Here is a 12,983-nt window from a genome sequence, read left to right as displayed (position 1 = left end):
GACACAGGCTTGCTGAATGGATACAAAAACAAGACACATATATATGCTATCTACAAGAGACCCACTTCAGACCTAGGGACACATTCAGACTGAAAGTGAGGGGATGGAACAAGATATTCCATGCAAATGGAAATCAAAAGAAAGCTGGAGTAGCAATACTCATATCAGATAAAATAAACTTTAAAATAAAGAATGTTACAAGAGACAAGGAAGGACACTACACAGTGATCAACGGATCAATCCAAGAAGAAGATATAACAATTATAAATATATATGCACCCAACATAGGAGCACCACCACACATAAGGCAGCTGCTAACAGCTATAAAAGAGGATACTGACAGTAACACAAAAACAGTGGGGGACTTTACCACCTCACTTACACCAATGGACAGATCATCCAAACAGAAAATTAATACAGAAACACAAGCTTTAAATGACACAACAGACCAGGTAGATTTAACTGATATTGATAGGACATTCCATCCAAAAACAGCAGATTACACTTTCTTCTGAAGTGGGCAGACAACATTCTCCAGGATAGATCACATCTTGGGTCACAAATCAAGCCTCAGTAAATTTAAGAAAACTGAAATCATATCAAGCATCATTTCCAACCACAACACTATAAGATTAGAAATAAATTATAGGAAAAAAGGATAAAAAACACAAACACATGGAGGAGAAACAATACGTTACTAAATAACCAAGAGATCACTGAAGAAATCAAAGAGGAAATCAAAAAATACCTAGAGACAAATTACAATGAAAACACTACGATCCAAAACCTACGGGATGCAGCAAAAGCAGTTCTAAGAGGGAAGTTTATACCAATACAAGCCTACCTCAAGAAATAAGAAAAATCTCAATCTAACCCTACACCTAAAGGAACTAGAGAAGAAGAACAAACAAAACCCAAAGTCTGCAGAAGGAAAGAGATCATAAATTTCAGAGCAGAAATAAATGAAATAGAAACAAACAAAACAAGAGTAAAAATCAATAAAACTAAAAGCTGGTTCTTTGGGAATATAAACAAAATTGATAAGCCATTAGCCAGACTCATCAAGAAAAAGAGGGAGAGGACTCAAATCAATAAAATTGGAAATGAAAAAGGAGAAGTTACAACAGACACCGCAGAAATACAAAGCATCCTAAATGACTACTACAGGCAACTCTATCCCAATAAAATGGACAACCTGGAATAAATGGACAAATTCTTAGAAAGGTACAACCTTCCAAGACTGAACCAGGAAGAAATAAAAAATATGAACAGACCAATCAAGAGTAATGAAATTGAAACTGTGATTAAAAATCTTCCAACAAACAAAAGTCAAGGACCAGATGGCTTCACAGGGGAATTCTATCAAACATTTAGAGAAGAGCTTACACCAATCCTTCTCAAACTCTTCCAAACAACTGCGGAGGAAGGAACACTCCCAAACTCATTCTATGAGGCCACCATCACACTGATACCAAAACCAGACAAAGATACTACAAAAAAAGAAAATTACAGACCAATATCACTGATGAATATAGATGCAAAAATCCTCAACAAACTACTAGGCAAACAGAATGTGACAAAACATTAAAAGAATCATACACTATGATCAAGTGGGATTTATCCCAGGGCTGCAATGTTTCTTCAATATACGCAAATCAATCAAGGTGATACACCATATTAACAAATTGAAGAATGAAAACCATATGATCATCTCAATAGATGCAGAAAAAGCTTTTCACAAAATTCAACACCCATTTATGATAAAAACTCTCCAGAAAGTGAAAGAGAAATTAAGGAAACATTCCCATTTGCCAATGAAACAAAAAGAATAAAATACCTAGGAATAAACCTACCTAGGGAGACAAAAGACCTGTATGCAGAAAACTATAAGACACTGATGAAAGAAATCCAGATGACACAAACAGATGGAGAGATAAACCACGTTCTGGGATTGGAAGAATCAATATTGTGAAAATGACTATACTACGCAAAGCAATCTACAGATTCAATGCAATCCCTACCAAATTAGCAATGGCATTTTTTACAGAACTAGAACAAAAAATCTTAAAATTTGCATGGAGAAACAAAAGACCCCGCATATCCAAAGCAGTCTTGAGGGAAAAAAACGGATCTGGAGGAATCAGACTCCCTGACTTCAGACTATACTACAAAGTTACGGTAATCAAGACAATATGTTACTGGCACAAAAACAGAAATACAGATAAATGGAACAGGATAGAAAGCCCAGAGATAAACCCACGCACCTAGGGTCAACTAGTCTATGACAAAGGAGGCAAGGATATACAGTGGAGAAAAGACAGTCTCTTCAATAAGTGGTGCTGGGAAAACTGGACCGCTACATGTAAGGGAATGAAATTAGAGCACTCCCTAACACTGTACACAAAAATAAACTCAAAGTCGATTAGAGACCTAAATGTAAGACCGGACACTATAAAACTCTTAGAGGAAAATATAGGAAGAACACTCTGACATAAATCACAGCAACATCTTTTTTGATCCACCTCCTAGAGTAATGGAAATAAAAACAAAACTAAACAAATGGGACCTAATGAAACTTAAAAGTTTTTGCAAAGCAAAGGAAACTACAAACAAGACGAAAAGACAGCCCTCAGAATGGGAGAAAATATTTGCAAACGAATCAATGGACAAAGGATTAATCTCCAAAATATATAAACAGCTCATGCAGCTCAATATTTTAAAAAAACAACCCAATCCAAAAATGGGCAGAAGACCTAAATAGACATTTCTCCAAAGACATAGAGATGGCCAAGAAGCACGTGAAAAGCTGCACATCACTAATCATTAGAGAAACGCAAATCAAAACTACAATGAGGTTATTACCTCACACCAGTTAGAATGGGCATCATCAGAAAATCTACAAACAACAAATGCTGCAGAGGGTGTGAAGAAAAGGGAACCCTCTTGTTGGTGGGAATGTAAATTGATACAGCCACTATGGAGAGCAGTATGGAGGTTCCTTAAAAAACTAAAAATAGAATTACCGTATGACCCAGCAATTGCACTACTGGGCATATACCCAGAGAAAACCGTAATTCAAAAAGACACATGCACCCCAATGTTCATTGCAGCACTGTTTACAATAGCCAGGTCATGGAAGCAACCTAAATGCCCATCGACAGACGAATGGATAAGAAAGATGTGGTACATATACACGATGGAATATTACTCAGCCATAAAAAGGAACAAAATTGGGTCATTTGTAGAGATGTGGATGAATCTAGAGACTGTCATACAGAGTGAAGTAAGTCAGAAGGAGAAAAACAAATATCGTGTATTAACGCATATATGTGGAACCTAGAAAAATGGTACAGATGAACTGGTTTGCATGGCAGAAACTGAGACACAGATGTAGAGAACAAATGTTTGGACACCAAGGGGGGAAAGAGGCGGGGAGGGTGGTGGTGGTGGTGTGATGAACTGGGAGATTGGGATTGACATATATATACTAATATGTATAAAATGGATAACTAATAAGAACCTGCTGTATAAAAAAATAAATAAAATAAAATTCAGAAAAAAAGTAATTTAAATTTTAATGATTCTTTCTGCAACATGGATATAGGCATTTTTGAGATCTTAACATAATAAGCATAATAATTATTATAATAGCTATCATTTGTGAATTATTTGCTATGCCCCAAGCATAGTATTAACATCTTTATCCAGCAGAAATGACAGAAAAATCATGTAAGGGATGTGTGGGAAATAAAAGATTTCCTATAAAAAGTCCAATCCTCCTGCCACATGAGAATGAATTCATTATAAAGTTAGGGAATTCTTTCTTTCATTTCTCCTAGAAACATTTTCATATATCATAGGATTAAATCTGTAGCCATTTGTTTCCCTAATAATGGTACTAAATTGCTCTGATCCAGAAGGATAATAAAATTTATTTCCTCCAAAGCCAAAGGGTTACATTCTAGCATAGGTCTGTAAGTACTGGGTGAAAGCACTGAGGGGAGTATTCCTAGGTATTTACATTTCAAGGAGGAATGAGACCCAGGACTTAGAGACATCTCTCAGTCTGAGATACCCAAGGCTATCTGGCTTCTGGGGAGACTTTATTTACATACAAAAGTATTATAATTATGAATCACGCCCATGATGTTTCCAAGGAGACTCTTTCAGGAGGGGAGGAAGACAGCTACCTCTTTACCACTTAATAAATGGAGAAAAAATATGTTCTTTGCCTACAGATTGGCTACTTGAGTGGTACAACTGACTTGGCTCTCATGGTGTCACCAGAAATATAAGGCAAAGGGCAGAGGTGGGGATGGTGCTTTTATTATTAATAAAAATCTGTCACTGATACAAAGTATCCAAGGGCTCATTCAGAATAAAATTAATAAAGATGAATATTAAAAACCCAAAACTCAACATGATGTGACTTTACAGTCTTGGCAGTTCTAAACACTCAGGTGCATAACATATAACTTACTTTATTTCTACGTCTCATTATTTCTGCTTCTAAAAACTTAGCCTAACACAAAACTTCAATTTTGGTTTTTAAATTTAGACTTTCCTGTAATTTCACACTTTGGTGTCAGAAAATGTATATGTAAAATTAAGGCATCAAGGGTGGTAGCATATGATCCTTGCTCATTTTTCTGGAGATATCTTGTGGAGATATAACTTGCATATATTTCCTCCACACAGCTATTAAACATAGATTGCTACTGAGCATGTATTGAGTGTACTGAATGGTGATGTCCTTGCTGACTTGATTCCCACCTCAGTTATGAGACACAATATAGCATCTGAAATTTCAGTTCAGTCACCCCATTGTCCTTATCATGGGCTTCCCACCTTGATGGAGTTGGAGGTGAGGAAGGTCAATAATTGGCACTCCTACTCAATTTTTGAAGAATTAAGAAATACAAATTAGTTGGCTTATTGGGAGATCCAAATATTACCTTTGTGTCTGATTAAAGCAGATGGTAGAGAGTGTGGTTTATCCATTAACATGTTTTCTAGCACTGAATCCAAAATTATGCTGTTTCCCTTTTAGTCTCAGTAATACGGTATGGAGACAGTCCTTCACCCACCCTTGTAAAATGGAAGAGCAGAGCAGCTTCCTGAGAACAGTTCAATCCCAAGAACAAGCGGAGATAAAGGTGCTCCCAGTTTCTTCTCAATTCCACAATCAAATAACTCCCTGAACTACTTAGGAAGAAGTTAGGTTGAAAGGCCAGACATGTTATGACAATGGATCTTACACATAAAGGAAACATTAGAGGTAGGGAGGAAGCATTCTACAATCCCTCCCATACACCAATATTCTCTAGCATTCTGTTCTCTTAAACCACTAAGCTTTATCATTAAGCTTCAGCTCAGCTAGGGGAGTGGCTTCCCCTGAGAGAAAGGAATCAGCAGCCTATCAAGACATTCCTGCTCCCATCACTGAGTCACCCACCCCAACTATGATTCTGGATATGCTTCTGGAACCACTGTTGGCAGTTTAGATTTTCGAGCCCAGAATACTCCAAAACAGGTCAAAAACCACATTAACTAAATTAAATATGTAGTCATTCTAAATCTAGAGCTGAAAATTTATTCCCAATTCTATTTCTTATTCCAAATTTTCACCCTTTCTATCAGAGGTCCTGCAATTATATCAATTATATCAAATGGCTTAAATTCTAAGAATAAAATTCTGACATTATAGACATATCCCAAATTTGAAAGTAACCTCTTTAAATTATTAAATTCCCAAGGAGAAATTAAAGTCCAAACATTAGACTACCTTGAAAGTTCAAATACAAAAAACTTTAAGGTTCAAAGAAATTAACGTCTATGGTCAAATTCTCATGCCTTTGTGAGCTGCAGCTTGAAAATGTTAAAATCAGACTGTTAGGAGAAAGTCCAAAACTCCTGTTGATGAATTTCTTTTTCTGCTTCCTCTCAGTCAGAGGCATTCCCAGTATCTGAAATGGGTACAGTTCCTTCAGGGATTCATAAATTGTATCATGTCAAAGACAGGTTTTTACTAGCCACATTTTAAAGAGCCCAAAGGATAGTCATCTGGAAGAAAATAAAGTTGAATCTGTATCACACTCCACGACCACTGATAAACTCAAAAAGAATCAAAGATTTAAATGTATAAAGGAAAAAAAATGCAACCACAAAAGTACTAAAGCAGACAAATTCCTTTATAAACTTGGAGAAATACATTTCTAAATGTGACTCAAAACCCATAAAAGAAAATATTTATATATTTTACTATATTAAAAAAATAAGCAGGGTCAAAAGACAAATGACTGACATGGGAAAAAACATTTGAAACTCACATCAGAGGCAAAAGGTCCATCTCTCTCATATAAAAAGAGCAGCTAGATTTCAAACAGAAATAAAGCACTAAAAGTTCCCTAGAAAAAGGGCAAATGACAGCCAGTTCACAGAAAAAGAAATTCAAGTGACTCTTAAACAAATGGAAAATATTTAACTCATTCGTATCTTATTATTAAATAATAAATACAAATTAAAACAACATTGAAGTAACACGTTTCAGCTATCGGATTGGCAAAAATCTCAACATTTCATAACACTCTGTAAATGAGGCTATGATGAAGCATATTGTAAGCAGAATGCAAAATGGTAAAAGACTTATGGAATTTGGCAATATATAAACAATGCTACACATGCATTTATCTTTTGATCCAACAATTCAAATTCTCAGAATTTATACTATAGATATACCTGCCAGAAATGACAAGTACTAAATTGCTCTATTTATTTATTTATTAAGCTTATTTATTACCACACTACTATTTTTAATTGCAAAAGAGTGGAAATCACCCAAGTGTCCATCCACAGGGGAATATTTAAATAAACTATGATACAGTCACATAACAAAATATTAATACTACAGCTATACTAATATTTTATACAATGAAAAAGAATGAGAAGCTCTGTACATATCAATATGGAAATATTTCCAGAATTCGCAATTAAGAGAAAAAAACAAGGTACAGAACAGTGTATAAAATTAGATTTCCTTTGTAGAGAAAAGGAAAAATTAAGAATATATATTCATATTTGCATGCATTTGCATTTAAAAAATGACACAGGAGGCACATATAATATAGGACCTACTAAAGAGTTTACCTAACTAGTCTGACTCAAACCAGACTGCCTGGGTCTGTCCCACTTACAAATTAATTAAACTCTTTGAACCTATCTATAAAATAGGAATTATAGGAATTCTTACTGCCTAGGATTGATATATAAAATAAATGAGTTAACATGTGCAAAGGACATAGGACAGTATTGGGCATTTACTAAGTATTACAGAAATGTTTAAATAAGTAAAACTTACAGGGGATCGAACAGAAGTAAGAGCAAAAAGGGGGAAGCAGGAGCAAAATGCACTTAGCATACCATTGCCTCTCTGAAAGGATGACATTTGAAACATTCCTGCCTTCCAGAAAAGTTTAAAAATTTGCACTCAAGATCACCAGATTTTATTTGAAGTACAATTTTTCCCTCTGCGACATATTTTAAAAACCTCTTCATTTCTGTTCCCTCCTTTAAGTCCCAGTTTCTGGCTCTCTGGTACTGCTGGAAGTGGAGATTCTAAACAAGCCCTACTATCTCCAGTAAGCAGATATTTTCAGTCCTACGCCACAGTGACTCTTTCCACTGCCTCTTGTTATAGAATTGCTAAACCGGTGAAACCTGCCTCTCAGGGAGGGCTTCTTTCTTATCCCATTTGTTTCGGCTGGAAAATCACTCTCAACAGATTCTTGAACTGAAGCTGCAATTGATGCTTCTGAAGCCGAGACCCTAGGGGCCCATGGAGAACTAATACCCCTTCCATATGGTCCTGTAGGCAGTGTCTTTCATCACTGAATTGTTCAGACCTTGAATAGCATTTTTTTCTGCTACATATTTTTCTGCAGCAATGAAATATGCCTCTAGTTCTTATTTTCTTCTCTCCTTCTCCTACACCTTTCAGAAAGTTTTAGTTAATTTTTTAACCATTTAATCTGTTTAAGAAGTTGAGTTTCTAACAGCTTACCCTGCTTATTAATTTGTTCTCCTCTCCAAAATATAAAGGATTATTGCTGTTTGCTGGAAATGAATACTTGCCTTCCTTTTCATCTTTTCTAGACATCAGTTTTTTCCTAATTTTTTCCTCTGTTTCTTAAATTCCAGAATCATTTCTACCATCAGTGATGAAATCACTAAATTCTGAGTTTACTGAAAGTATCTACTGTTTAAACAAATCTCTTTTCCTCCACTTCCCTGAGATGGATAATCCCACAAAAAAAACTTTTCTCCCATCAGACTGATATCAAGCCTATTCAAGCTTAAACTTAACTCATGTTTTTGCCTTGCTCCTTTCAGTATGCCTTATCTTGCTGAGGCTTGTCTTGAGTCCTAATTCTTGGGCATGTTCCTTTGAGACACAAACTATATACCTCCCTGCAAACCTACAAAAACTATATTACCTGAAAATCACCTAATGATATTTGGTGTATTCTACATATCTTCCTAGTTTTCTCACTGTTTAAGATTCTGTTCTAATGCATTTTACATCATTTCTTATCTGTGACCTCTCAATGGTTTCCTGTTCCTTGACTCTCTTTGAAGGAGTCGTACCATTTGAGATCTTGCCTCTTTCTCTTTTTGATTAATTTGGGACCTGGGGACCCTATTTCAATCTAGTAACAACTAAACACCTCTCCCTTTTCCAATACTCTGTTGTACAGCATTTAGATCCTCTTGAATCTCCACTTCTCTCTTATAGATGTCTACAGGAACTTCAAAGGGTCATTTCCTATGTCACCTTTGTCAATTCACTCCCTAATTTCTCAGGTTTTCTTCTAAAAAAAGTTTTACTTTCCTCCACCCTATTTTTCTTTTTGTTTCCACTCTTCCATTGTTCTATATTAACTTGAAGCACAAATTTTAAATTACTCTAACATCGCAAACTCCTAAGCAAACTCCATTATTAGAACTAGAGCACCCCAAGCGCAAACCTTTTTGACTTGCTTTCTTAGCCACTGTTTTTGCAATAATTTTATTTAGTTGTTTCTCATTCTGAATTTAAGAAGAAATTATATGCTCTTTAGAGTAAGGGTCCCCATTTTTTTTTAATTTTGATGTCCATCAACCTCCTATGGGTAGAGTCACAGTTTGAATCTCAGCAGTGAAAAGTCATGGTGAGATTGTATGAAATTATCAAATTTAGAGCCACCTGAGATCAAGAGGTAGGAGCAACTTTAAAACTTAGCAACAAGTCACATGATTCCTCCAATGTTCCCTCTCTTGACTCTGAAGGAGACTCAAAACAATATAAAAGGGGGGGATTCCCTGGTGGCGCAGTGGTTAAGAATCCACCTGCCAATGCAGGGGACATGGGTTCAAGCCCTGGTCCAGGAAGATCCCACATGCCACAGAGCCACTAAGCCCATGCTCCACAACTACTAAGCCTGCGCTCTAGAGCCTGCGGGCCACAACTACTGAGCCCATGTGCCACAACTACTGAAGCCCGCATGCCTACAGTCCGAGCTCTACAAGAGAAGTCACTGCAATGAGAAGTCTGCGCACCGCAATGAAGAGTAGCCCCTGCTCACCGCAACTAGAGAAAGCCGCACACAGCAACAAAGACCCAATGCAGCCAAAAATAAATAATAAATAAATTTATTTAAAAAAAAAAAAAAAAAATATATATATATATATATATATATATAAAAGGGGGACTTCCCCGATGGTCCAGTGGTAAAGAATCCACCTTCCAATGCAGGAGACTTGGGTTTGATCCCTGGTCAGGGAATTAAGATTCCACATGCCACAGGGCAACTAAGCCCCCGAGCCACAACAACAGAGCTCACGCACCCTGGAGCCAGCGAGCCACGACTAAGAGAAAGAGAACATCCACACTCCACAACCAGACAGAAGCCCATGCACGAATAGGCCACGCACCGCAGCGAAAGATCCCGCATGTCTCAACTAAGACCCAACGTAGCCTAAATAAATAAATAATAAATAAATCTTAAAATATATATATATATAAAAGATAATCAGAATTTCAGCAGACTTTCTCTGTCACCAACCTAAGCCTGGCACTAAACACGTCCTGCAGATACCACTGGATATAGTAGAAACACTTTGAGACCTAAAAAAGGCCACTACATGAAAAGACTCTCTATAATTAAACCCTTGTCTCAGACAAGGCTCCTTAGAAAAAATCAGGTATGCAGAATTTATGGTCAAGCAGCAGCAACTATTTGGCTAGGATGCACTTAATAAGGATATCTCAGCGGTACCGGTCAGATTTTGCTTGCTGAGCCTATCAAAGCTTGCCTGCCTTTGCTTACAGCCCAGAGCCTGCAGACTTGCCTCTACAGAAATCGGTGTTTGCTTATATAAAACCAGCCACTCTCTTGTAAACAAAATCGCCACAAACTGCAACAACCCACTTACAGCTGAAAATATGTGGTCAGCGCCTAGTCCAAAACTGTCCAAGTTTAACACCACCCACTCCAGCCATGTCATAAGCATGCCCAAAGTTTTACTCCATAAACACTCTACAGCACAGAATTCCTCTTTTTTCGTTTTCTCTCTATCCCCACTTTATATCCTAGATGTTGGGGTGTGAGGAGGGTCGTGCGGGTAACGTCTCTTTTACCCAGAGAGAAATGAAAAAAAAAAAAGGAAAGAAATAACTTAGCAGGAAAACCAAACTATTTCCTTATAAATGCTAGCGAAGATGTTTAAGACTCTGGCTCATAACGGCAGGTTTGCTGATACTAAACTCCAGGATTAGACAGACTTACCAACTACCGCACAGACAGCAGCCAACGGCAAGATGGCGCGCAGGCAAATTCCGCACCTGTCAACTTTACTGCCGGCCGCCGGGCGGAGTAAAGTGGGCACTTTCTAGAGACCGCTCCTCCCTAAGAGGAAAGGAAGGGGTGGGTCACGCAGACTTTCTCTTTCAAAACTGACCAATCAGATAGCTGATTGCCGGCGACACGGGAAGAAGTAAAAAGACGGAGAAGCTTTAGGCGTGTTGTTCTCATATATGTCCCTCCATAGTGAAGGAAACAGCATTGACACAGGTGTTCCCGTTCCTCTACATAATGCATAGTCTCTCCGGTGGGAATCTTTTCCTTCCATATCACAGCAATCTTTTGGCAAACTCACTATTTCTTTCTTTCTGTTACATCTTAATGCCCCTGGGCCGCAAGGGAACTTTGCCTGTAACCAGAGAGTGAGCTACAAGTCTTGTAGTGTATCTGACCTCTCCTAAACATGCCAGGTTGTTAATTATGGTAACCATATAATGTTTTCCAAACGATGACCCTTGAACGTGAAAGTGTGTAATAAAATTAATTAAAATTATAAATTTTTGAGATTTTATATTGATGGATTTATACAGAGGGCAATTCAAAATTCATTTTGTAAAATAATTTCTAAAAATTAAAGCAGCTATATTTAAGCAAAACTTTAAAATGTCTTCATTATAATATGAACATTAAAAATAACAATGAGGGCTTCCCTGGTGGCGCAGTGGTTGCGCGTCCGCCTGCCGATGCAGGGGAACCGGGTTCGCGCCCCGGTCTAGGAGGATCCCACATGCCGCGGAGCGGCTGGGCCCGTGAGCCATGGCCGCTGGGCCTGCGCGTCCGGAGCCTGTGCTCCGCAACGGGAGAGGCCGCAGCAGAGGGAGGCCCGCATACCACAAAAAAAAAAAAAAAAAAAAAAATATATATATATATATATATATATATACTTAAAGTTTAGTTACATAAAGGAATAAACCTTCAGATATCTAAAATAATTCATTCCTTAGAAAATCCATGTAGCTAAAATTTTACCATAATTCTATACGTGAAGTACAGAAGAGAAAGAAAGCTAAATAATTTTCCCATGCACCCTACCTGAATAAGAATGCCAGGGTTAGAATTCAGAGCCACCTTCTTGTTAAACTAAGTCAGAGCTTTCTGTGAAGCTTGACCATCACACATTAACGATAATTATAGTACTTTCTAAGATGAATACTCTTCAAACTTTGGGGAGGGCAGGGTCTCAAATGCCCGTGTTAGCATCTGTCAGGATTTAAAAGCTTATTTCAGAGCTAGAGGATTTTAGAGATTATTTATAATCTCTAAATCTCTTCAGTTTATAGATGTGTAAAGTGAGGTCCAGAGTCATATATGTCCCTCCATAGTGAAGGAAACAGCATTGGCACAGGTGTTCCCGTTCCTCTACATAATGAATAGTCTCTCCGGTGGGAATCTTTTCCTTCCATATCACAGCAATCTTTTGGCAAACTCACTATTTCTTTCTTTCTGTTACATCTTAATGCCCCTGGGCCGCAAGGGAACTTTGCCTGTAACCAGAGAGTGAGCTACAAGTCTTGTAGTGTATCTGACCTCTCCTAAACATGCCAGGTTGTTAATTATGGTAACCATATAATGTTTTCCAAACGATGACCCTTGAACGTGAAAGTGTGTAATAAAATTAATTAAAATTATAAATTTTTGAGATTTTATATTGATGGATTTATACAGAGGGCAATTCAAAAAATTATTTCTAAAAATTAAAGCAGCTATATTTAAGCAAAACTTTAAAATGTCTTCATTATAATATGAACGTTAAAAATAACAATGAGGGCTTCCCTGGTGGCGCAGTGGTTGCGCGTCCGCCTGCCGATGCAGGGGAACCGGGTTCGCGCCCCGGTCTAGGAGGAAATTTTTGAGATTTTATATTGATGGATTTATACAGAGGGCAATTCAAAATTCATTTTGTAAAATAATTTCTAAAAATTAAAGCAGCTATATTTAAGCAAAACTTTAAAATGTCTTCATTATAATATGAACATTAAAAATAACAATGAGGGCTTCCCTGGTGGCGCAGTGGTTGCGCGTCCGCCTGCCGATGCAGGGGAACCGGGTTCGCGCCCCGGTCTAGGAGGATCCCACATGCCGCGG

General features: G+C 37.5%; 1 protein-coding gene across 1 annotated transcript in view; it reads right to left on the bottom strand.

Moving 5' to 3' along the window:
* The window catches only part of COX7B2 (cytochrome c oxidase subunit 7B2), a 164,403-nt gene extending 153,511 nt beyond the window's left edge, over positions 1 to 10,892 (bottom strand). The window contains exon 1 of the mRNA XM_007118626.2: positions 10,824 to 10,892. The gene's annotated coding sequence lies outside the window, so the exon portion shown is untranslated. The remainder of the gene's footprint in view (positions 1 to 10,823) is intronic.
* Positions 10,893 to 12,983: the final 2,091 nt, after the last annotated feature.

This window comes from Physeter macrocephalus, chromosome 7 (genome assembly GCF_002837175.3).
Source record: "Physeter macrocephalus isolate SW-GA chromosome 7, ASM283717v5, whole genome shotgun sequence".
NCBI lineage: Eukaryota > Metazoa > Chordata > Mammalia > Artiodactyla > Physeteridae > Physeter > Physeter macrocephalus.
The sequence above is the reverse complement of the archived record's forward strand: the minus strand, read 5'-3'. Positions and strand labels throughout refer to the sequence as shown.